The 24,485-nt window shown below is 44.1% G+C and overlaps 1 protein-coding gene across 1 annotated transcript in view; it reads left to right on the plus strand.

The window, feature by feature from the left end:
• Nucleotides 1-11,845: 11,845 nt before the first annotated feature.
• LOC124708998 (solute carrier organic anion transporter family member 74D-like) overlaps nt 11,846-24,485 on the plus strand; it is a 90,929-nt gene continuing 78,289 nt past the window's right edge. The window contains exon 1 of the mRNA XM_047240634.1: nt 11,846-11,947. The gene's annotated coding sequence lies outside the window, so the exon portion shown is untranslated. The remainder of the gene's footprint in view (nt 11,948-24,485) is intronic.

A 24,485-nucleotide genomic window follows, 5' to 3' on the forward strand; every position in this document is an offset into this window, starting at 1 on the left:
AGGGTTCATCTGTCCCAGATGATAGAACTCTGTGAGGCTCCATTGCTAAGGTGACAATGAAGACTGCAGTGAAGACAGAGAGAACTGATTTCGGTATGGCAGAATTAACAGAAGATATTATTCATTTAACAAAATGCACTTCGCGTCTGACTTGGAAATTTGTGGTAAGGTCTTATGGGACCAAACTGCAGAGGTCATCAGTCCCTAAGGCTACACACTACTTTATCTAACTTACGCTATGGACAACACACACACACACACACACACACACACACACACACACACACACACACAATCCCGAGGGAGGACTCGAACCTTCGACGAGGAGAGCCGCACGGACCGCGGCAAGGCGCCACTGACCGCGTAGCTACCCCGCTCGGCTTGTCAACTTGGATAGAGTAGCAATTTGACCGGTGTCTGTGCACCAAAGGTACGACTGGAACCTGATCTTCTAGAACCAACTACTCCACTCTTAACCATCGATTCTTTTTACGTAATCAACCCTCTAATTTCAAGTAAAACAATGAAGAGTATTACTAATCACGAAATCACCCTGGGAGGTAACAAATCCTCCGCCGTCTGGAGCAACTAGTCTATCGGATTCTGGCGAGACTAAGCTCAGACTTTGTCCCAGATCAGAGGAAATTGGAGTCCTGTGGCCATTTCAAGCCCAGTACCAAAACTTTCGTTGGCACAATCAACATTAACTCACTCCTAAGATCAGTAAAGCAGTACAAACTGAAACACTTAAAGAACAAAAAATTAATTTTTATTTTTAGCAATTGGCTGATGAAAGCACCTTTAATTTTGGAAATTAGACTGTTCAAAAGTTAAACAGATATAAATGTCGTTAAAATATTTTCCATCTGCGGGATTGTATTCGCAATATCACAAGGCATTTTTAGTTTCGTTGTCAAGTAAAGCCTGTGAACAACAGATTAATGACAAATTCCGTGAAATACGCAAATAAAATGAACGCAGTAATTAATGCAGATATGCCGACCATCCTAGAAAATAAAACAAACGCAAAAAAATGTAATTAAATCATGTCCAGTGGTAGAATACAATCTCTAAAATTCTACAAAATCGTGTGAAAGTTCTAATGCACGGTTAAGAAAGGGAGGAAAATTCAGGAAAAGATGTGATAGGTTCCCTGCACACAAAGGACCAGTCTAAACGGAAAGAGACTCAGAGAAGTTTGTATAAATTTCAATCTCAAAATTATGTCAAGCCATTTTAAGAAAACACTCTCAAAGCAAAAAGCGTGGCGATTATCCAACAAGAATATAGCTAAATTCCAGAACGCCCATACTGCAATCTCATATACACACCATTAGAATATTTTTAATGTTCAAGTACGCTAAACAGCAAATGTTGACTCAGACCACTGCTTAACCTGTCTAAAACTAAATTTAAAGACCCGAAACTTCAGCAAAAGGGTGTCAGTAATTTAAAAATTTCACATAGTAAAATTCACTCACTGATGCTAGCAAAGAAATCGAAAACGCAAGAACAACATTGGGAACAACTCAAACACAAGTTCATCAGAGCTGTGCAAAACCAGATTCCTTCAAAAAGCCGGAAAAAACATCTCTAGTGGAATGAAGATTGTGAACTAACAGTAAAACGGCGATAAAAGGCATTCAAAACATGCATAGTAACAAGTCAGAAAATGTTCATGGCAACTGGAAAAGACTCTTAAAAATTAATTGTCCTGATGCCACAAAAAAGTTTTCATCATAAATAACCCTAAAAACCATTCCAGATTCAGAAGCAGCACATGAAGAGAAAACTGTTGGACAAATTAAAAAGTTAAAAATAACGAAGCATCTGGTGAAGATGGTATGGTAAAACTCCTGAAATCTGCTACCCCAAAGCCTTTGAAAGTAATCATATTGATCACGCAAAACATTTGAGACATTGAGAAAATTTCGGATGTCACCATACAAAATTCTGTCTCATTGTCTTCTGGACAACAAATTGAATGCAAAATTGGTGAGTATCAAGCAGGCTTCAGGCCAAGTGTATCTTGTCCAAAACACATTCTAGTTCTAAAACTAATTCTCAGTGATCAAAAAATTTAGTTTGTTTAGTCGTAGATTTTAAAAGGGCTATGACTCAGTCTCTCTTCCAAATTCTGAACCACTGTAATTATTAGTCAAACACTAAATGGTAGATCTAAGGTAAAATTACGGAGAGAAAGGGAAAGATGGGTTGGTGCTTACCGTAAAAATGACACGTTAAGTTGCAGACAGGCGCAACTAAAAGACACTTACACATTAGCTTTGGGACAGAACCATCGTCAGAAAAAGAAACACACACACACATTCATTTACACAAGGAAGCACACCGCACGCACACATGACCGTCATCTCAGGTAGCTCTCCGAGCTCTTTCACAGACGACTTGGCAATTCTGTGTCAAGGTCTTCAAACAGCACAAATCCCAAAGGAAATCCTTAAGGGAACAGCAGAAAGAGTAGAGTTAAAACTATCGTTTGAACAATCACTATACGTCTCATGCAACTACCTAGCACCAAAAAATTTTAAAACCCGAATATGGGTACATCGAGAGAGTTTCTCAAATATTTAGGCGAAAAGTTTCAGGAAACTGGTCTGGAAAAGATTGGTTACGAAGTTCACTGTCACTAAATGGAAACAGCTTTCGGTGTGTCCTACACCTATGATGAAAAAAAATTTCAAAATACACCAGACTGAGACACTGCAACACACAATCAACCCGAAGCGTTTTTAGGGAGGTTATTTTAAACAGAAAGAGCGACACTGAAGAAATGTGAAAGAGAGACCAAAAAGTAATCAGGAGAATTTCAGTACAAATTACGTCGAAGAAGACTGAGAGGAAATGGACAACTATACTAACATGTATTCTGATGTGAAAAAACGTAGGCTAAAATTCTAAGGACATATTAATAGCATGGAGCCAACTGGACAGATTGTGGAATTCTAATAAGGGAACCTCCCCATCGCACCCCCCTCAGATTTGGTTATAAGTTGGCACAGTGGATAGGCCTTGAAAAACTGAACACAGATCAATCGAGAAAACAGGAAGAATAGGCAACTTCAACGACAGTATCAGCTCAGCAGCGCCGTGGTCCCGTGGTTAGCGTGAGCAGCTGTGGAGCGAGAGGTCCTTGGTTCAAGTCTTCCCTCGAGAGAAAAGTTTAATTATTTATTTTCAGACAATTATTATCTGGCAAACTCTAATGTTTTCATCACTGTTTGGGAGTGATTATCACATACACAAGAAAACCTAAATCAGGCAAAGTAGAAGAATCTTTTTACCCAGTCGCCAAGTGTGCAAGCTAGGTGCGTCGACAAAATATTCCTGTCATGTGATGCACACGCCGCCACCAGTGTCGTATAGAACATATCAGACGTGTTTTCCTGTGGAGGAATCGGTTGACCTATGACCTTGCGATCAAATGTTTTCGGTTCCCATTGGAGAGGCACCTCCTTTCGTCTACTAATCGCACGGTTTTGCGGTGCGGTCGCAAAACACAGACACTAAACTTATTACAGTGAACAGAAACGTCAATGAACGAACGGACAGATCATAACTTCGCGAAAATAAAAAAATAAAAATTTTCACTCGAGGGAAGACTTGAACCAAAGACCCCTCGGTCCGCAGCTGCTTACTCTAACCACGGGACCACGGCGCTCCTGTGCTCATACGGTCCTCAATGTTACCTATCTTGTCCATGCACTACTCAGTTTGTATATTTTGCATATTTTTTTCATAGTTCCACACAACTTCTTTCTCTTTTCTCGATTGATCTGTGTTCAGTGTTTCAAGGCCTATCCACTGTGCCAACTTATAACTAAATCTGAGGGGGGTGCGATGGGGAGGTTCCCTTGTAAGAAACTTGCAATAATGCAAAAATTGAAACGATGGTATAACCTGCTGTAGTAAAAGAAATGTGAAGGAAGCGGGAGTAACATAACTTTATATACCACACAGAAAAATATACACGAAGAATAAACTCAGAGCTGCTCGGGCCGGCCGATGTGGCCGAGCGGTTCTAGGCGCTTCAGTCTGGAACCGCACGACCGCTATGGTGACAGGTTCGAGTCCTGCCTCGAGCATGGATGGGTGTGATGTCCTTAGGTTAGTTAGGTTTAAGTAGTTCTAAGTTCTAGGGGACTGATGACCTCAGATGTTAAGTCCCATAGTGCTCAGAGCCATTTGAGCCAAGCTCTGCTGCATGGCGGCAGGACTCAGCGCCGGCAAGGGACGTCTTGTTGCTGCTAGAGTACTGGTTATTCATCGTGTTTTACTACATCTGTTAAAACACTTCGATAAAAACGATTATCGCACTAGACTAATTTGATGTGCTCCATCGAATGGGCACGTAAATCAATTTGTTCAAATGGCAACACTCTAGGAAACGGTTTCTGCGTGGTAGCGTACAGGGTGCCATGGGAACACACCGTAGTCAAGAGGAAAAGTCGACAAAAGTGGCAGCAGTAATACCTTACACAGTTTTAAAAACTTCCAAATATCATGCAGAACATTCGTAGTATACGAAGATAGAGAAACTGAATACTGTGGTAATTCCTTTGCCGATGGTGGTATCGGTGTGTTTGTAGCTTCCTCCCGCATCTTACCGCTGGCTCTTTATGCTGGAAAGTCGGCAGAGGGCTTCCGCTCGTTGGCAAGGCGACTTCTTCCGTCTCACGCGGGGCGCACGCTAGACGCATACTGATGGCGTCCAAATGGCCCGTCGTCGCGCCCTTCTCTGGCCGAGTCGTGAGCAGAGGTTGGCGGTTGTCGTCGCTTTTGGGCGGGCACGCAGTCGAGACCAATATGCACAGTAGTTCCCGCTGCACCTCTCCTGCAGTACTACGCTGTGCTGTTCTCTCCACTCGGTCCCAGACACGCAATGGGCAAAACGGAAGGGTAGAAACCCTAACATGAACCAGTCTTGTACCTATTTCGGCCAGCGGAATCTACAGTCAGTTGTTGCTGAAATCTCTCAGAATTGCCCGTGACTGTCAAAACGACAAGAGTGCAGTAACTATACTATGTACAACGTGGGGAACCATTTCTACCTTAAAGTGCGGCAGTCTGACTGGAGAAGAAAAAATAACGAAAGTTAATTGGGGCGGTATCGTATTTTGATATCGTGGTTCTGTTTCTTAGCAACCTCCAACCACAGTTACACGGTATCGATTCAGACCTAAAATACGCCATCATTAGGTACAAGTCTTCCGTACGAGTCATGAGGCTAAATAATATTCAGTAATTATTTTTTCTTAGAGAACGCCAAAATATATTTTCTTAATTTTTTTTCTTTTAACGAAAATGTTTTTTAATTTGAGTCTTTCGGATTTTCTTTTGTATTCCCAAGCTGTTCTGCCATTTCTTTCTTCTAGGTGCTCGCTCATAATATGCGTTCACTTCCCTCTTATAGCGAAGTAGTCTGAAGTATTCAGGGATGGCTGTTATTGCATAGCTGGTGATTTGTGAGATCCGTTTTTGTTTGGAATTGTGGCCGGGAGGGTAGTCTACGTGTGTTGCTAAACGTTCCATGTTTCGGATGAGTACACAGTGTATGTAAGAAATGTGACCGCTGCAACTTAAGTGTGAATTCCATAATTGCAAAACAAGCTTACTAGCGAGAAGGAGGGGATACGTCGCTGATCTAAGTGAGAAGCGTGCATACGAGTCTCGTGGGGTGCTGGGACTGCCTCTAGTGGGGTCACAGCCTGAGTGCTACTCACCGACAGTGGCGCAAAGGCGCTAAGAGTTCGCGTAGTGAATCCCAGTAAACAAGTGCCTTTTACACAGATTACAACACACTGTAGAGGAACTGAGAACAGGGAGCAAAAATTATAAACACTTCTTCAGCAATGTTACTTTAAAAACAGTTACCCTTGGAGGCGATTGGTTACTTCATTTTAGAAGTCATTTGAAATGTTTAACTCCGAAACTTAATGCAGTGTCAAAAATACAGTGTCTGCGTCACGTGATACAGAAACACAAACATTCGGGGTGGGAAACTAGTAAGATAAAGACACGCCATTGCACAGATCTGCACTCTTTTGAAAATTTAGATACCAGGCGGTTGTTCCATGTTTTAGACTCCCTGTTTATGAAATTATTTTTCAAAATGTGGCGTTTTCTCACATTATAACCGAAAGCACATGTATCAGGAAAGCGAGTAAAGAAGCTATTTAAACATTTGTCTATGATTTATGCTGCTCTGAAAAGAACTTCCAAGTGAACAGATGTGAATGTTTGAAACAACTGGTATCCTCGAACGACGATTAGAAATATTAAATGAAATGGTTCTTAAAGGCGCCTCTTCATAGTTTGAGTAAATGTAAGTTAATGTCACAGTTTATCTCGTTAGCAGTGAACTCATTATCAGACGAAAAGTTAGTGCATTTCTAGAAACTTGTCCCTTCCCGAGACGCGTGGAAACAGAGGTCACACACAGTATGGGACGCTCGCCGCTCAGGCTGAGCTGAGATAGGAAGGATCCGGGAGACGTACTGCGCCTGCTCTCCCATCAGGCCTCACCATGCCAGCCGGGGCGAGGCGGCGGCTAATGGAGCTGTCCGAGATAGCAGAGCAACGACTGCAGGCACGTAGACAGCCTCCGCAGCTGCCCGGGACCGGCCTCACGCACTAATTCAACCCGCAGTGTCTGGGACTCTAAGTCTTGCCCTACTCGATGATAACGAAGGGGCTACACCCAAAGGAATTACTGCAGTGGTCAAATCTCCCTGGAAATCTCGTCACCAGACCGAGTCGGCTTTATTTAGGCTCCGTCGCGATGGAAGAGGACGCGGCAAGGGTTAAAATTAATTTGTTACAGAAACGATTTAATTTGTGTAAGTAGTGTTCAGTACTAAAAGTGGTACGGACTCCTGAAGAGGACACTAAGGAAGCATTTCTAATTTCGTCTGAAAGAACCACGACTTTTCTACAAGACAGCATTGCGTTTAACGCTCTACTTTTCTAATTTCCTTCGCCCTCACACTTCACTCTTACATCAAACCGGTCATCCTTGGCGAATTAAAACTACAAGATGCATAGTACGTGAGCTTTACATATCTCCATTCAGTAAAGTTAGTTTTATAAACGGTGTATTAAATTTTTTCCACCATTAAGTTCCTTTCGAATGTGATTAATGACATACTGAGAGAAATGCACGGCCGCGGCGCAGAATGATGGAGATCTGTAGAACTTGTTTGCTCAAGGAAAGATGGAGACATAATAGGGTACAGTTATTTCATGAAATGTAAGAGAAAACAGTTTTCTATTATTTCCCTGAATTACTTGTAGTGACTGCTGTGATAATTGCTCCAATTCCTTATTCTCGTCGAAGTGACCCGTATTTCTTCGCTCTTCCTTTGTCTGTACAGCACATGCAACAAGTCAGTTTTTTTTAAAAAGTGGGATAATTCGATAAACGTAAGGCAGTTTGACACCGAAAGGGCATGGCTCCCTGTAAGAGTATATACCACTGCACTATTCTTCCTCAAACAGACAAATTCCCTTAAATCTTTTCCTGCACACGGTGAACAAACGCGTTCTGCAATATCCGTCACCTGCGGGCCACTACCATCAGTTAGCAAGAAACGAAGAGAGCCTGAAGATCGATGTCTGTTGTAGTAAGATTAACTAGCACAGCGTGTTACGCACACCTGGCTCAGAAGAATTCGAACGAGGAGAGTTAATGTATCATCGACGTGAAGAGCACTGGAGATAATTCATTAGTTATGCTCGAAGAGGTCAAAGAAAAGCCACATAGTAATGGCATTCTTGTCTGTGAATTACTCATAGTTTGCCTTTAGTGGCTCTGTTGATCAACGGGACACAATACTCAGAACTGATGATAGGAATTTTAATCCGTCTCTCGCCCGTTTGACTTCACGATCGTAACTAATGCGCTATCGCGCACTGTAAAATACTCTCCTCAACTGCACGGCGTAGAGCTATATTATCGATCTGGATATAAGGAGTACAAGAGAGTGTTGCCCCTTAGCCTCTGAAGACTGAAGCCGTTTCTACATTTCATTTTGTGAACTGTACAGATGAAGGTTGGCTGACAAATAAAAGCAATTAACTAGAAATCTGTTAGCTGGAAGGACTTGTCTCCTTGTCCTAAATAGATTAATTCCAGATAAACATGATATAAACAAAAGATTGTGGACGATTTGTGTGTCTACTGACTAGGGACCTTCAAATGGGTTCAAATAGCTCTGAGCACTATGGGATTTAACATCTGTGGTCATCAGTCCCCTAGAACTTAGAACTACTTAAACCTAACTAACCGAAGGACATCACACACATCCATGCCCGAGGCAGGATTCGAACCTGCGACCATAGCGGTCACGCGGTTCTAAACTGAAGCGCCTAGAACCGCACGGCCACACCGGCCGGCCTAGGGACCTTCTATGTGAACTTGACATACATGACAAATGATTGTATTGTGTGTGTGTGTGTGTGTGTGTGTGTGTGTGTGTGAGTGTGACTGTGTTATGTGGAGAAAGGAGATAGAGTCCCTTTCGTTAGTGTTATGTATATGCTGATTTTGTGCCGTTTTAGAGCTTACGGTTTTAAAGGTTTTTTTTTTTTTTTTAGTCGTTAGTCTTCTGACTAGTTTGATGCGGTCGGCAACGAATTCATCTTTTGTATTAACCTCTTCCTTAGAGTGTAGAACTTGGGCTTTACGTCCTCAATTATTTATTAGATGTATTCAAAACAATGTTTTCCCCTTCAATTTTTAGTCTCTACAGATCCCTCTAATACGATGGAAGTTATTTCCTGATGTCTTAGCATATGTCTTATCATCCTGTCCCTTCTCCTTGTCAGCGTTCTCCATAATATGTTCCTTTCTTCGCCTGTTCTGCGCTGAATGTCATTTTTTATCAGTCTACATAATTTGTGACATCCTTCTACAAAACGACATCTCAGACGGTTCATTTCTTTGTTTGCCAGTTTTCCCATCAACCAAGATTCACTATCATATAATGCTGTGTGTCAAACGTACGTTCTCAGAAACTATCTCCTAAAATTATGGCCAAAACATTTTGATAGTAGACTGCTTTCGGGCGGGAATGCCATCTTTGCCTGTGCTATTGTTTTTTAATGTCCTCTTTCCTTCGTCCGTCTCTGTTATTCGTTTCCAAAGGTAGAACAATGTCTTCGTCTACCTTTTAGCCCCGAATTATGATATTAAATTTATCGCTACTCCCATTTCCGATTCTTATTATTTTCGTCTTTCTTCCGTTAATTTAACCTATTGCGCTGTCCATTCCACATAACAGGTTCCTCAATTGTTCTTTACTTTCCAGTGACATCACCGAATCACGTCATAGATATTCTTTCATCCTGAATTTTCATCCCACTCTAGAGCATTTGTTTTATTTCCATCATCGATTCTTAGATATATAGATCGAACAGTAGGACCGAAAGATTGCATCCTTGTCTTACACCCTTTCTAATCCGAGTTCTGCTTTGTTGGTTTTCTATTCTAATTGTTCACTCTTGGTTTCTTGTACATATTGTATATTATCCATCTTTCACTATAGCTTGTTTCTAGGTATCTTCAGAATTTCGAGCTTTTGGTACCGTTTTACATTGCCGAGCACATTTTGAAGATCGAGTAATCCTACGACCTGAATCTTGTTTTCATTGTCAAGCGCAACGTCCGAACTGGTTCTCTAAATCCTTTACTTTCCCGAAAGCCAAACGGATGGCCATCTAACAGATCCTCAGTTTTCTTCTGAAACATTTATTGGCGACGTCCGCCTTCATATCTGAGTAGTCAGCGCAGCAGAACGGTATTCGATGGGATGGACCAGGGTTCGGTTCCTGTCCGGATCGGAGATTTTCGCTGCTCGGGGACTGGGTTTTGTGTTTTCTTTATCATCATTTAACTCTCATCGACGCGGAAGTCGCCGACATGGCGTCATCTAAAAGGACATGCACCAGACTATAGGCCCTAGCCACACGCACATTTCATCAGTGATGCATTAAGTAAAGCTTCTAGATATACTGCCGGTAGGTTTATACAACGCTGACAGGTCAAACAAGTTTTATGTAGGACGCATGAAGTAGCCAGCCTATGGTCGTCACCTGTTCCTTAACAGAAGCGCAGTACAGCTGTAGCTACACTACTGGCCATTCAATTTGCTACACCACGAAGATGACGTGCTACAGACTCGAAATTTAACCGACAGGAAGAAGATGCTGTGACACGCAAACGATTAGCTTTTCAGAGCATTCACACAATGTTGGCGCCGGTGGCGACACCTACAACCTGATGACATGAGGAAAGTTTCCAACCGATTTCGCATTCACAAACAGCAGTTGACCGCCGTTGCCTGGTGAAACGTTGTTGTGATGCCTCGTGTAAGGAGGAGAAATGCGTACCATCACGTTTCCGACTTTGATAAAGGTCGGATTGTAGCCTATCGCGATTGCCGTTTATAGTGTCGCGACATCGCTGCTCGCGTTGGTCGAGATCCAATGACTGTTAGCAGAATATGGAATCGGTGGGTTCAGGAGGGTAATATGGAACGCTGTGCCGGATCCCAACGGCCTCGTATCACTAGCAGTCGAGATGACAGGCATCTTATCCGCATGGCTGTAACGGATCGTGCAGTCATGCCTCGTTCCCTGAGTCAACAGGTGGAGACGTTTGCATGACAACAACCATCTGCAGCAGCATGGACTATCAGCTCGAAGACCATGGCTGCGGTTACCCTTGACGCTGCATCACAGACAGGAGCGCCTCCGACGATGTACTCAACGACGAACCTGGGTGCGCGAATGGCGAAACGTCATTGTTTCGGATGAATCCAGGTTCTCTTTACAATTTCGTGATGGTCGAATCCGTCTTTGGCGTCATCGCGGTGAACGCACATTGGAAGCGTGTATTCGTCATCATACTGGCGTATCACCAGGCGTGATGGTATCGGGTGCCATTGGTTACACGTCTCGGTCACCTCTTGTTCACATTGACGGCTCTTTGAACAGTGGACGTTACATTTCAGATGTGTTACGACCCGTGGCTCTTCCCTTCATTCGATCCCTGCGAAACCCTACATTTCAGCAGGATAATGCACGACCGCATGATGCAGGTCCTGTACGGGCCTTTCTGGATACAGAAAATGTTCGACTGCTGTTCTGGCCAGCACATTCTCCAAATCTCTCACCAATTGAAAACGTCTGGTCAATGGTGGCCGAGCAACTGGCTCGTCACAATACGCCAGTCACTACTCTTCATGAACTGTGGTATCGTGTTCAAGCTGCATGGGCAGCTGTACCTGTACACGCCATCCAAGCTCTGTTTGACTCAATGCCCAGGCGCATCAAGGCCGTTATTATGGCCGGAGGTGGTTGTTGTGGGTACTGATTTCTCAGGATCTATGCACCCAAACTGCGTGAAAACGTAATCAAATATCAGTTCTAGTATAATATATTTGTCCAATGGATACCCGTTTGTCATCTGCATTTCTTCTTGGTGTAGCAATTTTAATGGCCAGTAGTGTATATTAGACCCACAGAGCTCCCGGATACTTACTTGTATGTTACGTGCGCCTCGCCTTTGGGAAGGTCGGGCTGAACTGATGTGCTGACTGGTTTGTGTTGCAGCAGTAGCGGCGAGCACAGGCCGGCCGGCGAGCGCCGGCGCGCCGCGATGGGCAAGTGGAGAGGGCGGTACGGGCGCGGCGCCGCGGGCGCCGGCGGCGGCGACGGCCTGGGGGGCGGCGTGGGCGGCCTCGACGTGCTGACGCCGCTGGACGCGTCCGCCGCGCTCAAGGGCGCCATCGGCCGCACCGCGGACCTCTGGCAGGACGAGCCCGCCGCGGGCAAGGGCGGCGCCAACGGCAGCGCGCCCGACCTGCCGCCCCCGCCACACAACGGCGCCGCCAACGGGCACGCCCTCAAGCCCGCCGCCGAGCCTCTGGTGAGTCCTTCCGGCTCCTACAATACCCAGACAGTAAGTTCCACTAGGACGTAGAAGGTAAGAAGAGAATGGTGCCTGGAAACACTGAAAAGTTCCTTTCGTCTGTCCATGTAGCTTCGGTAGCATCGCGCGAAGTGCCACTTGTGGATGCGGCCAGCATTCCCACTATTAAGCATGTGCAAATAACGCGATGTTCTGCTGCATGCATTTCCTCCCGAAGTTTATCTGTGGATCACGGTCAAACCTCTACACTTCCACGCTATTAAAACTAGTGTAAAATGAGTGTCGCCAGCTTCATTTTTGACCTACGAAACATAATCTAACTTTTCACTACTCTGAAGTCAATAATAAATTCCCTGTACCTACCTAACTACCCTCAAGAAAATTTCTAGATCCTACCTCTTGACTGGACTACTCTGAACTGCCAAAGCAAGGGGATACCTCCTAATATGGTGTCGGGTTTTCTTTTGCCCAGCATAGTGCAGCAACTCGACATGGTCTCTGAAAGAAATTTTGAGTCATGCTTCTAACAACCCTACCACAACAAAGGTCAAAAATTAATTATGATTGTAGTGTTGCTCACGCTGCTAAATATTGCATTTTCGGGCAACAACAAAGTTATATGATGTGGCAGGTGTCATTAGAGCACAGTTAATAAAGTCATTTCTTGAAATAATGGATAAAATAGGCACTCATCTTTTCGTATTTCCCACTCTGGTCTCGTTGTGAACTCATGCCTCAATCGTCGAAAATCTAGGTAGTGACGATTCCAAGCTCGGATGCAAAGAGGCCTAGGTGTTATTCTGCGATATTCAAAAGTTTTATAGATGTGTTTCATAAACCATTCTTGAAGATTAAACTTTTCCAAGTTAGGACAACAGTGATGTAAAAAAAAGTAATCAGCACTCCGAATTTAAGTTACACTTCTTTATTATTACTTTTGTTGCAATATCACGTAACTCATTCCAGAACATCACTTCACAATATAAAACATACTTGAAAATATCTTCCTCACTGTTAAAGTTCACATTTCATGAACTGACTACAATTTCCGTCTTTTTAACATGACGACCAAAGCTTGACTCTCTAATAACCGCTTACGCGCCCAAAAATCAGAGTTACAAGTACGTCAGTGATCACAGGGACAAAAGAAAGAATACACATAAGAATAATATCATTAAAATATATACATATCGATGAGTCGAAGTACCTTTACATTAATGAAATCAAATCTGAATGTTATCACAGAAATATGTTAACTATTTTACAGAAACACAGTAGAATATTGATGGTATCGAGAAGTTGAGGTGAGGTGCCGTAATGGTTACGTAATTCAAGTACCATTCCATGCTGTCCCTATAGCCGTTGATCATTGCGAACGTGTTCCTGGTGCAGGAATTTGTGCACGAACTGACCTCTCGATTATATCCCATAAATGTTCGATGGTATTCGTGTCGGGCGATGTGGATGGCTAGATCATTCGCTCGAACTTTCTGGAATGGTCTTCAATCAATTGCGATTGATTGTGGCACTGTGTGACACGGTGCACTGTCATCCATAAAACTTTCATCGTTGTTTGGGAACATATGATCACCAAGTAGTCGAACAGAACCATCTCCAGTCAATGATCGGTTCAGTTGGGTCAAAAAGCCTAGTCCATCTCATGTAAACACAGCCCACACCACTATGGAGCCACCACCAGCTTGCAAGGTGCCTTGTTGACAACTTGCCTCCATGTCTTCATGTGGCATGCGTCACATTCGAACGCTGCCATCAGCTCTTACCAACTGAAATCGGGACTCATCTGACCAGGACAACATTTTCCAGTCATCTACGGTCCCATCGATATAGTCGCGAGCCTAGGAGAGGCGCTACTGATGATGCCGTGCTGTTAGCAAAGGCACTGTCGTCGGTCTCTGCTGCCGTAGTCCATTAATACCAAATTTCGCCACACTGTCCTACCGAACACGTTCGTCGTATGTACAGCTCATATTGATTTCTGTGGTTACTTCACGCATTGTTGCTTGTCTGTTAGCAGTGACAACTCCACGCAAACACCGCTGCTCTCGGTCGTTATGTGAAAGCCGTTGGCCCCTGCCTTGTCCGTGGTGAGAGGCAGTGCTCTTGACAATGTGGATCTCGGAATACTGAATTCCCTAACGACTTACGAAATGGTATGTCCCATGCGTCTAGCTACAGCTGCCATTCCGCATTCTAAGGCTGTTAAATCAGGTCCGAATTCTTTTCACAAAATCACCTGAGTACAAATGACAGCTCCCCCAATGCACTGCCCTTTTATACCTTCTGTACGTGATATTACTTCCATCTGTATATGTGCATATCGCTATTCCATGATTTTTGTCGCCTCAGTGCATGTACACAGCTGACACTTTATACACTGTCCCCGGCCGACTCCTTAGCAACTTCCGCCGATAATCTCCATAAAAGCAAAAACAGGGTAACAGTTCAAAGTCACCTCTCCTGAAATGTCCACAGAAACAAATGGGATGGCTTCAATTAAACCTTGCCAAGTCCATCACCTTTAAGCTACACTATTTCGAGTTAGCTGCTGACTCAGAGACCCGCTGTGACACATCTGCCTCCCGAACTCTTTCTTGCCACTAAATCGCACCACTCGCCCAAAGAACAGGAATTGGCTCTATCAGAATCCGACGTCTGCGCTCGGGACGCCGTTTCAGTCTTGCAGGCTTCCTGAATTACAAAAATAACTTGTATCACCAATGATCACTCGCTACTGACATTAGAAATACACCTCTATAACCTGCAAGGTCTGCTGACCAACTTTGCATATCAGTTTCGCGAGCCCTAAGAAGTTGCAGTGTCCCGAACAGAATTCAGGCATTTCCATTAGCCATTTACTGCTCTCTACAAACGAGTGTTTAGCAAAGATGTGCTTTCTGTCAGGACGTTTCGAAGTTTATTTTAAACATGTGGTGCAGAGCACCAGTTATCGTAAGAAAGTTACCCTGCCTTGAAATCAGGACAGCAGGCCCAAACCCCACAACCCATTTAGCCCAGCTCATGCAAACATCGGAAACTAGCTCTGGCGTACATAGTTTCCAAGGACAGAACCCACTGACACGGCCAGGAAATTGTATGTTACAACATTTATTACAAAAGAGGAGTTAGTCGTTGAACTACTTCTTAACACATTCACCACAGAAAAAGTATCACCTTTTGTAGTTCTGGGCAATGTAAGTCAGCTACCTGGATTTACTGACGTCTGCATCTCTTTCCTGCTGCAAAAATATTGTACCCAAAGGACATTCTTCGGATTCAAAAAAAAAAATCGATGGGAACAGTTCTATACTGAATGATTTAGCTCAATAGGAACAAATTGTGGAAACGATCCCTGAGAGAATGAGGGGAAAAAGTCATATGGGCATGTGGTCGAAAATGCGTTCCAAGGAAGGTACACCCACTTAAGCTGGAGATAAAACATCTTTATTATTGTACGTTTCAATGAGTGAAGGACACAAGAGAGCACACATGGAAAGTGGGGATGTTGTGCATGTATTATTGGTCTACCTCAACATTCAAGAGAGCACTGAGTTCGATTACCATCATGTAGTAGCCACATTACTCTTCGTACAACCAACGGCACGTCTTCCAGTAGGAATGCAGGGTCTCCCGCCGAAAGTGCAGATGCGACGCATATCTGCACTTCCTGCGGGAGTAGCACCGGTTCCTATCAGATCATCGAAGTTTAGAGCTGTCGAGCTTGGCTAGCACTTAGAAGGGTGACCGTCATGGTCTGCCGAGAGCTTTTGGCAAATAGGGTGTACTCAACCCTTGTGAGACAGGTTGAGGAGCTACTTGACTGAGAAGTAGCGGCTCCGGTCACGAAAACTAACAACGGCCGGGAGAGTTGTGTGCTGACCACACGCACCTCCATATCCGTATCCAGCGACGCTTATCGGCTGAGGGTGACATAGCGGTCGATTGGTACCGTTGGGCCTTCCGAGATCTGTTCAAACAGAGTTTAGTTTCTTAATTTAGTTTTATCTTTCAATTACAGTTATACGGGGAATGATAACTACTGTAAATGATACTACTAACAGTCACCATTGGCAGGCTTGTGTTACAATGTTTATTTTTACTTTCTATCTGTGTATTTTATTTTAAAAAATCTCATTTGGATTATTTAGTTATGTACATTCTACAGTAGACCCATTAATACTAGTATATAGAATAATAATCGATTGTACTGGAACTAGTGCCAACGTTACTCCAAAACACTTCCTCCCTCATCATTACCATATCACATTTTCTTCCGGTGTTACAGGTTTGTCCATGGCAAATATTTTCATGTACAACATAAAAAGCTGCTAAAAACTTTATTATGCTGGAAATAGTTCAGGTCATCATTTAGCAGATTTTAAACTTTGGACGTGAATACCCCATGTCCATTATTGTAAAATATGTTACATAACGTGTGAAATATAGCATAAAGAAGGTTTTATGTACGAGAAGGATACGCTCTAGTCAGAATAGATCTGCTTGTCACAAATTTTTAACCAGATTTTCATGGCGCTTATAAAGACAGGTTTGCTGCGGTACTCCACCTTTCCCTGTCTCGTTGTGTTTACTCTCTTCGTCTGTACTACTCTAAACGTTGTCTACTACAATTTCTCACTTCTAGTACACCTTCTGTTGCGAGTTTATTACTTATCGATACCTTAGCAAATCCCATTAACATATATCTTACTTTGTTGAAGGTTTCGCATAAACTTGTTTGGACAGAGTAGGATATCAGAAGACTGGCTCCCGAGTCATCTACTGCTGGCCCACTTGCGCGACGATGACAAAATCGCTGCGAGTTAGTGGCACTCGATTGTTCGAATCTTGGGTTTGGCAAAAATTTTAATTTCCAAGAACATGAGCGCCAAGGGGAGTAAACGTGATGTACACTTGCTGTCCACTACAGTATGCACTAATTATTTGGGCCAAAATTAATATTCGTCTCCTGCGTCTCGTAAAACAGAAATAGAAGCGCGTCGAAGGAGATACTTCTGGCGGCTGTGATACTCTCTGGGAAAAGCAGGCTACGTGCTGGCACTGAGCCCTGCCGCCTGCCTGCCTGTCAGTTTGTCAGTTCCTTACTCACGCGTAGCAACACGCAACCCACACTCTCGTTGCACTCAACCACGCTGCTCACTTGTACATATAATGCAGCGCACGCATTTCAAACACAAAAACCGAACAAATGTCTCCCATTGTAAAGTGGTGCATCAGTTCACGAGCACACGAAGGTGTTAATAAATTCTCCACACAGATGCCAAAACAATTCTTAAAAAACTACTCTATTTACAAGGTACAAATCGATGAAGTCATCGTCGCATCGAGAAGCTAGTTCCACTTATTGTAGCGCCGACTCTGTTGCTGCACGCGCTTCGTCGTTCGACATGCACCACGGTGCCGTTGAGGTCGTTCGGCGCACGCCGCGGCTACTCTTTCTGCATAAAAGGGAAAAGCGAGCCTGGCAGCGGGCGCGCCTCCTGCTGGCGGCGTGACAGAACAGTAGCCGTGGGCACTTTCTGCACGCTGAGATCATGAGCCGTACAGCACACTCAGCCAGTGTGTGCAGCGGCGGCACGAAACGCCGTCCGCCTCACGAATCAGGAACGCGCCTCAAACGCGAATGCTTCGCTTAGCGTTCCCTGCTTGACAAACAGCTCGAGCATTACGTTGCTGTTCGCAACAGTACACACAAGAACACACAAAAATCTGAAGACCTGAATGCCAGAAACGGACAATTTCCATTTTCGTGAAACTAGGTTTCTGCATTGATTCGTGTACACGGGTACTGTCTATCGTCCAATGCATGAATTTTCAACAAATGTTACGTACATTGCCTGATAAAAAAAAAGTGAGCACCCGGAAGACAAGGTCAGACCTGAAAGGAACTTTCCACATGTACACACCATCGGCGGGTATGTACACTACTGGCCGTTAAAATTGCTACACCACGAAGATGACGTGCTACAGATGCGAAATTTAACCGACAGGAAGAAGATGCTGTGATATGCAAATGATTAGCTTTTCAGAGCATTCACACAAGGTTGGCGCCGGTGGCGACACCTACAACGTGCTGACATGAGGAAAGTTTCCAGCCGATTTCTCATACACAAACAGCAGTTGACCGCCGTTGCCTGGTGAAACGTTGTTGCGATGCCTCGTGTAAGGGGGAGAAATGCGTACCATCACGTTTCCGACTTTGATAAAGGTCGGATTGTAGCCTATCGCGATTGCCGTTTATCGTGTCGCGACATCGCTGCTCGCGTTGGTCGAATCCAATGACTGTTAGCAGAAAATGGAATCGGTGGGTTCAGGAGGGTAATACGGAACGCCGTACTGGACCCCAACGGCCTCGTATCACTAGCAGTCGAGATGACAGGCATCTTATCCGCACGGCTGTAAGGGATCGTACTGCCACGTCTCGATCCCTGAGTCAACAGATGGAGACGTTCGCAAGGCAACAACCATCTGCACGAACAGTTCGACGACGTTTGCAGCAGTATGGACTATCAGCTCGGAGACCGTGGCTGCGGTTACCCTTGACGTTGCATCACAGGAGCGGCTGCGATGGTGTACTCAACGACGAACCTGGGTACACGAATGGCAAAACGTCATTGTTTCGGATGAATCCAGGTTCTCTTTACAGTTTCGTGATGGTCGCATCCGTGTTTGGCGTCATCGCGGTCAACACATATTGGAAGCGTGTATTCGTCATCGCCATTCTGGCGTATCACCCGGCGTGGTGGTATGGGGTGCCATTGGTTACACGTCTCGGCCACCTCTTGTTCGCATTGACGGAACTTTGAACAGTGGACGTTACATTTCAGATGTATTACGATCCGTGGCTCTACCCTTATTCGATCCCTACGAACCCCTACATTTCAGCAGGATAATACACGACCCCATGTTCCAGGTCCTGTACGGGCCTTTCTGGATACAGAAAATGTTCGACTACTGCCCTGGCCAGCATATTCTCCAAATCTCTCACCAATTGAAAACGTCTGTTCAATGGTGGTCGAGCAATACGCCAGTCACTACTCTTGATGAACTATGGTATCGTATTGAAGCTGCACGGGCAGCTGTACCTGTACACGCCATCCAACCTCTGTTTGACTCAATGCCCAGGCGTATCAAGGCCGTTATTACGGCCAGAGGTGGTTGTTCTCGGTAGTGACTTCTGAGGATCTATGCACCCAGACTGCGTGAAAATGTAATCACATGTCAGTTCTAGTATAATATATGTGTCCAATTAATAACCGTTTATCATCAACATTTCCTCTTGGTGTAGCAATTTTAATGGCCAGTAGTGTAAATGCTGCTGCAATTTCTTGTGACAGGCGTAACGACCACCAGAGAGCATTGCAGTTGTTCTTGTTTAGTGTTTGTACTACGCCTGCTGTGATATAAAAGGGGTGTAACACTGCGTCAGATCCTGAGAGATGACTGTGAATGACACGGAGATGCCACATACTCGTGTGAGAGAGCGTTATCAACACCTGACATAATTTGAAAGAGAACACTTAGTGCGTGTCCATTTGACCGGCTGCCCGGATTGTGCAGTGTCCAGATTCAAGAGGCATCAGGAAGTGGCACTGTCCCGATGCTGGACTATTATGTGAGCTCGAGGGAGGAAATACTCGTCGTCAATGTTCCGGTCGAACACATCTGACCACCGGAAGGAAGGATAGCCATACTGTGCCCCCCGCACATTGTAAACTCCTCATATCTGCGCCTTTTGTCCGAAGGTCTCCCAGTAGCAGTCTATGATATCCCGCACTTTTGGTCGGAGACTAGGAGCAGTCGGACTTGGGATTACTGTCCCATGAGTAGTCTGACGTTAGCACAACACAGACGGCTGAATTTGGAATGGGAAAGCATGAATTGCTGAAGAAAAGCGTCGCATTGTGTTCAGCGATGAATCGCAGTTCCGCACTACCCTGGGTGACCATCATCGTCGAGTGTGGTGTCCATCTGGATAGAGATCCCATTTTTCCACCGTTTCTGGAAGCCACAGCGGTATTACCTCTGGCGTCATGGTGCGGGGAACCATCGGATATGACTTCAGGTCCCGGCTAATGAGGGAATTCTTACTGCATAACGGTACGTCACGAGCATCGTGCTTGACGTGGTTTGTGGAATAGCGGTTACACTTACACCACCTTACGTATTCGGTTTCCGACTGCTGGGAACTTTGTCTATGTTCCAGCACCTCGCGACATAACGCTGTAGAGTGGACTTTAATATCAGATCTAAATAGCCTCATGTCTTCAGTTTTAACTCCAGCGTATGGTGATTCTTTGCTTTCAGAGTGCTTTGCAATGACAATATGTGGAAACTGCAATCGCGATAAATATTTTTAATTACCATGTGCTGAATGACTTCATTCGATAATTCTGTAAAATCTTTGTGTCGTAACTTCGCTTTTAGTTATTATCTGATTCTTGCGCTCAAGTCTTCCACTGAAGTCTGTAACTTGCCGATCAGTTTGGTTGTAGAAATAGAAACTGTTGACAAGCACAGAGGATGATGTACCTCCGGTTTTTACCGAGACCGGCACGGATCCAGCGTATGGTAGAGTTTATGTTAGAATTTTAAATATTCGTGAAGGTATCTACACATTATATTTGGAGTATAAATTGTAGATTTCTATCCTTTTTCAGTGATCAACCTTTTTTGTTTATTATGCGACACGTAAAATATCAAATTTCTAAACATAATACCATATACACTTATCTAACACCATTACGTGTTTATAAAACCTTCAGCAGGGAACCTGGGAACAGGTCAAGTAAACTGATAGCTTCAATAAATTAAATGAATACGGGAAATGTGAACACACTATAGAGTTCTGACATAACGCTTGATTCTTCAGTCTGGAACCGTGCGACCGCTACGGTCGCAGGTTCGAATCCTGCCTCGGGCATGGATGTATGTGATGTCGTTAGGTTAGTTAGGTTTAATTAGTTCTAAGATCTAGGGGACTGATGACCACAGATGTTAAGTCCCATTGTGCTCAGAGTCATTTGAACCATTTGAACCATAACGCTTGATTATGGAAGCAAGGCTCAAGAAAAACAAAGACTTTTGTTGACCTCAAAACCGTCAATTGGTGCAAGATGTTTGATATCCGCGTAAAAAAATGCAACTTCAACGCTTTTACTGAAGGATTGGTAAACAGAAAAAAAAGTGGGAACAATAAGACTAGAGGCAGAGATGCAACCTCTCTCATCCTTTGTTTAGCGTATATATCGAAGAATCAATGTCCGCAGCTCGTGGTCGTGCGATAGCGTTCTCGCTTCCCACGCCAGGGTTCCCGGGTTCGATTCCCGGCGGGGTCAGGGATTTTCTCTGCCTCGTGATGACTGGGTGTTGTGTGATGTCCTTAGGTTAGTCAGGTTTAATTAGTTCTAAGATCTAGGGGACTGATGACCATAGATGTTAAGTCCCATAGTGCTCAGAGCCATTTGAACCATTTGAAGAATCAATAATGCAAAGAAACACTCCCACCCTACCCTTTCATTTCACTTACATAATAAATAAATAGACACGAACATAATTAAAACTACATATTACACATATGACAAACCACAAAAGAAGAGAATATTTTTCGATAAAGTGAAAGTTTAAACTAGTTGTTAAGTTGGCAACACTACTCACACACACACACACACACACACACACACACACACACACACACACACACAATACAAAGTGATACGTTTAGTCAGTAGTCTCAAAACAAACACTCGTGATGATATATTGTGTGGTATTTCACTTCATAAGATGTGTAAAGTTGCAAATCAACGTGAGATTAGGCAAAAACCATCGATGTCAAACAAAGGATTACCTTAAAATGGGCGAAGAGACGACACACTTCCTGATCTAGGACAAAATCAGAAAAAGGAAACAGCACGAAAAAAATCACACCTCAGCGTATTTTTTAACGAATTGTTTTTAGATCTGAAAAACAAATTAAAATTGTCAACAAATAAACACAGCAGTCCATGTCTATGTTTTATATCAGTAAAACGAAGGTGTATAGTGATATAAATACGGATTTTGTAGTAGCTGCGCAGGCGGATTTAAATACCTTTCATAATTGTAAAGCAGCAGCTTCTGACACATTGGCCACACAAAGGAAGAATGAAAGAAACAGAAGTTTCAGGAGAAGAGAAATTCGGGAGAATGTACAACTGAATCACACCATTGAATGGAAGTGAATCATAGGTAGCTGGAAAACTAAAAAATAAGAGACTCTAAGTTTTATACATGTGGTTTTACGGAAGAATGCTGAAAATTAAGTGAATTGGTAAAATTAGGGGTTTTCTACAGAATCGGCGAAGAAAGAAAAGTGAATAGAACACGAACTAGGGGAAGAGATGGAATGATAGTACGTGTGCTAAGACATCAGAAAAAACACCGAAGCGCCAAAGAAACTGGTATACGCATACGTATTCAAATACAGAGATATGTAAGCAGGCAGAGTAGGGCTTTACGGTCGGCAACGCCCATACAAGACAACAAGTGTCTAGCGCAGTTGTTAGATCAGTTATTGCTGCTACAATTGCAGGTTATCAAGATTTAAGTGAGTTTGAACTTGCTGTTGTGGTCAACGCACGAGCGATGGAGCACATCTCCGAGGTAGCGATGAAATGGGGATTTTCCCGTATGGCCATTTCACAAGTGGACCGTGAATATTAGGAATCCGGTAAAACATCAAATCTCCAACATCGTTGCTGCCGGAGAAGGATCCTACAAGAACGGGACCAACGACGATTGAAGAGAATCGTTCAACGTGACACCAGTGCAACCCTTCCGCAAATTGCTGCAGATTTCAATGGTGGGCCGTCAACAAGTGTTAGTGTCCAAGCCATTCAACGAAACATCATCGATATCGGCTTTCGGATCCGAAGGCTCGCTCGAGTACCCTTGATTACTGCAAGACACGAAGCTTTACGCCTCGCCTGGGCCCGTCAAAATCGACATTGGACTGTTGATGACTGGAAAAACGTTACCTGGTCCGATGAGTCTCGTTTCAAATTGTATCGAGCGGATGGACGTGTACGGGTATGGAGACAACCTCATGAATTCATGGACCCTGCATGCCAGCAGGGGACTGTTCAAGCTGGTGGAGGCTCTTTAACGGTGTAGGGCGTGTGCAGTTAGAGTTGTATGGGACACCTGGTACGTCTAGCTATGACTGACAGGTGACACGTACCTAAGCTTCCTCTCTCATCACCTGCATCCATTCATGTCCATTGTGCATTCCGACACGTCCAGAATTGCTACGGGAACGCTTCTCTGAGTTTAAACACTTCCGCTGGCCACGAAACTCCGCAGACACGAACATTATTGAGCATATCTGGAATGTCTTGCAACGTGCTGTTCAGAAAGGATTTACACCCCACCCCCCTCCACCCCCGTATTCTTAACGGATTTATGTACAGCCCTGCTGGATTCATGGTGTCAGTTCCCTCCAGCACTACTTCGGACATTAGTCGAGTCCATGCCACGTCGTGATGCGGCACTTTTGCATGCTCGCGGGGCCCTATTAGATAATAGGCAGGTATACCAGTTTCTTTGGTTCTTCAATGTAATTTCCGTGGTACTGCAGATGAGAAACTGTAGTGAAGAAACTGATTCAGACGATTCCTGTATCAATTGCCGCTAATAGACTATGGCTTACTAACATGGACCTCACCTCGGTCAATGCAAACAATCTCCATACGAGGATACCTCCTACTATCTTCCTGCATACGACCGGAGTGGCATGGCTGTTTACTGGATGTTGTTGTTATCCAGTCTTGAATTCTGATGTGATTTTCTGCTCTGTGGTTCGCCTGTCCGCTGTTAATATCTGCTTTAATCACCAGTCAATCCCTGTCAACGTTGCTGCTCGTGGGAGTTGGGTCTGACGTGACAGTTTCCCCCTGATCTACGTACTCATGGTGCACCATAGGCACCTGAAAATCTCAGTTGCTGCTCTACTTCAGGAAGGGAATGTGTGATACGATGGATAGCTTATCTTCGGCCGCGATCAGATGCAGTCTCTCCCTTACATAATAGCTACCTCTGAGTCGACTGCTCGTGGTGGTTGCTCCGGTAAGTGACGTATTTATCAAAAAACACAAACAGAGCGATATTTAGGACCTATAGATCGCTAGGCTGAACCTGTGGTGCGGGCCGTAACTGAGGAAATTTTTAATAAACCCACAAAAACAGCGTTCTGGAGCAGTTTTCCAGTTAAAAATGTAAAAGTAGCATTTTAGCTTTCTTATTTAACTGTATAACCGAACTAACATGTTTGTTGGGCAAATGTAAGAAAATAAAAGGAATCTAACGCCAAACAAATTTTACTAGATACATTCAATTCAAATGTCCGAAGGAACTTTGTATCGTAATTCGAAATAACACTGGCACTGCAATAATGTATTTATCCGCCGACACCGAGCAGCCGACACCGAGCAAGCGACTTACAAGTACGGGAATGTTCAGAATG

This window comes from Schistocerca piceifrons, chromosome 1 (genome assembly GCF_021461385.2).
Source record: "Schistocerca piceifrons isolate TAMUIC-IGC-003096 chromosome 1, iqSchPice1.1, whole genome shotgun sequence".
In the NCBI taxonomy this organism is placed as follows: domain Eukaryota; kingdom Metazoa; phylum Arthropoda; class Insecta; order Orthoptera; family Acrididae; genus Schistocerca; species Schistocerca piceifrons.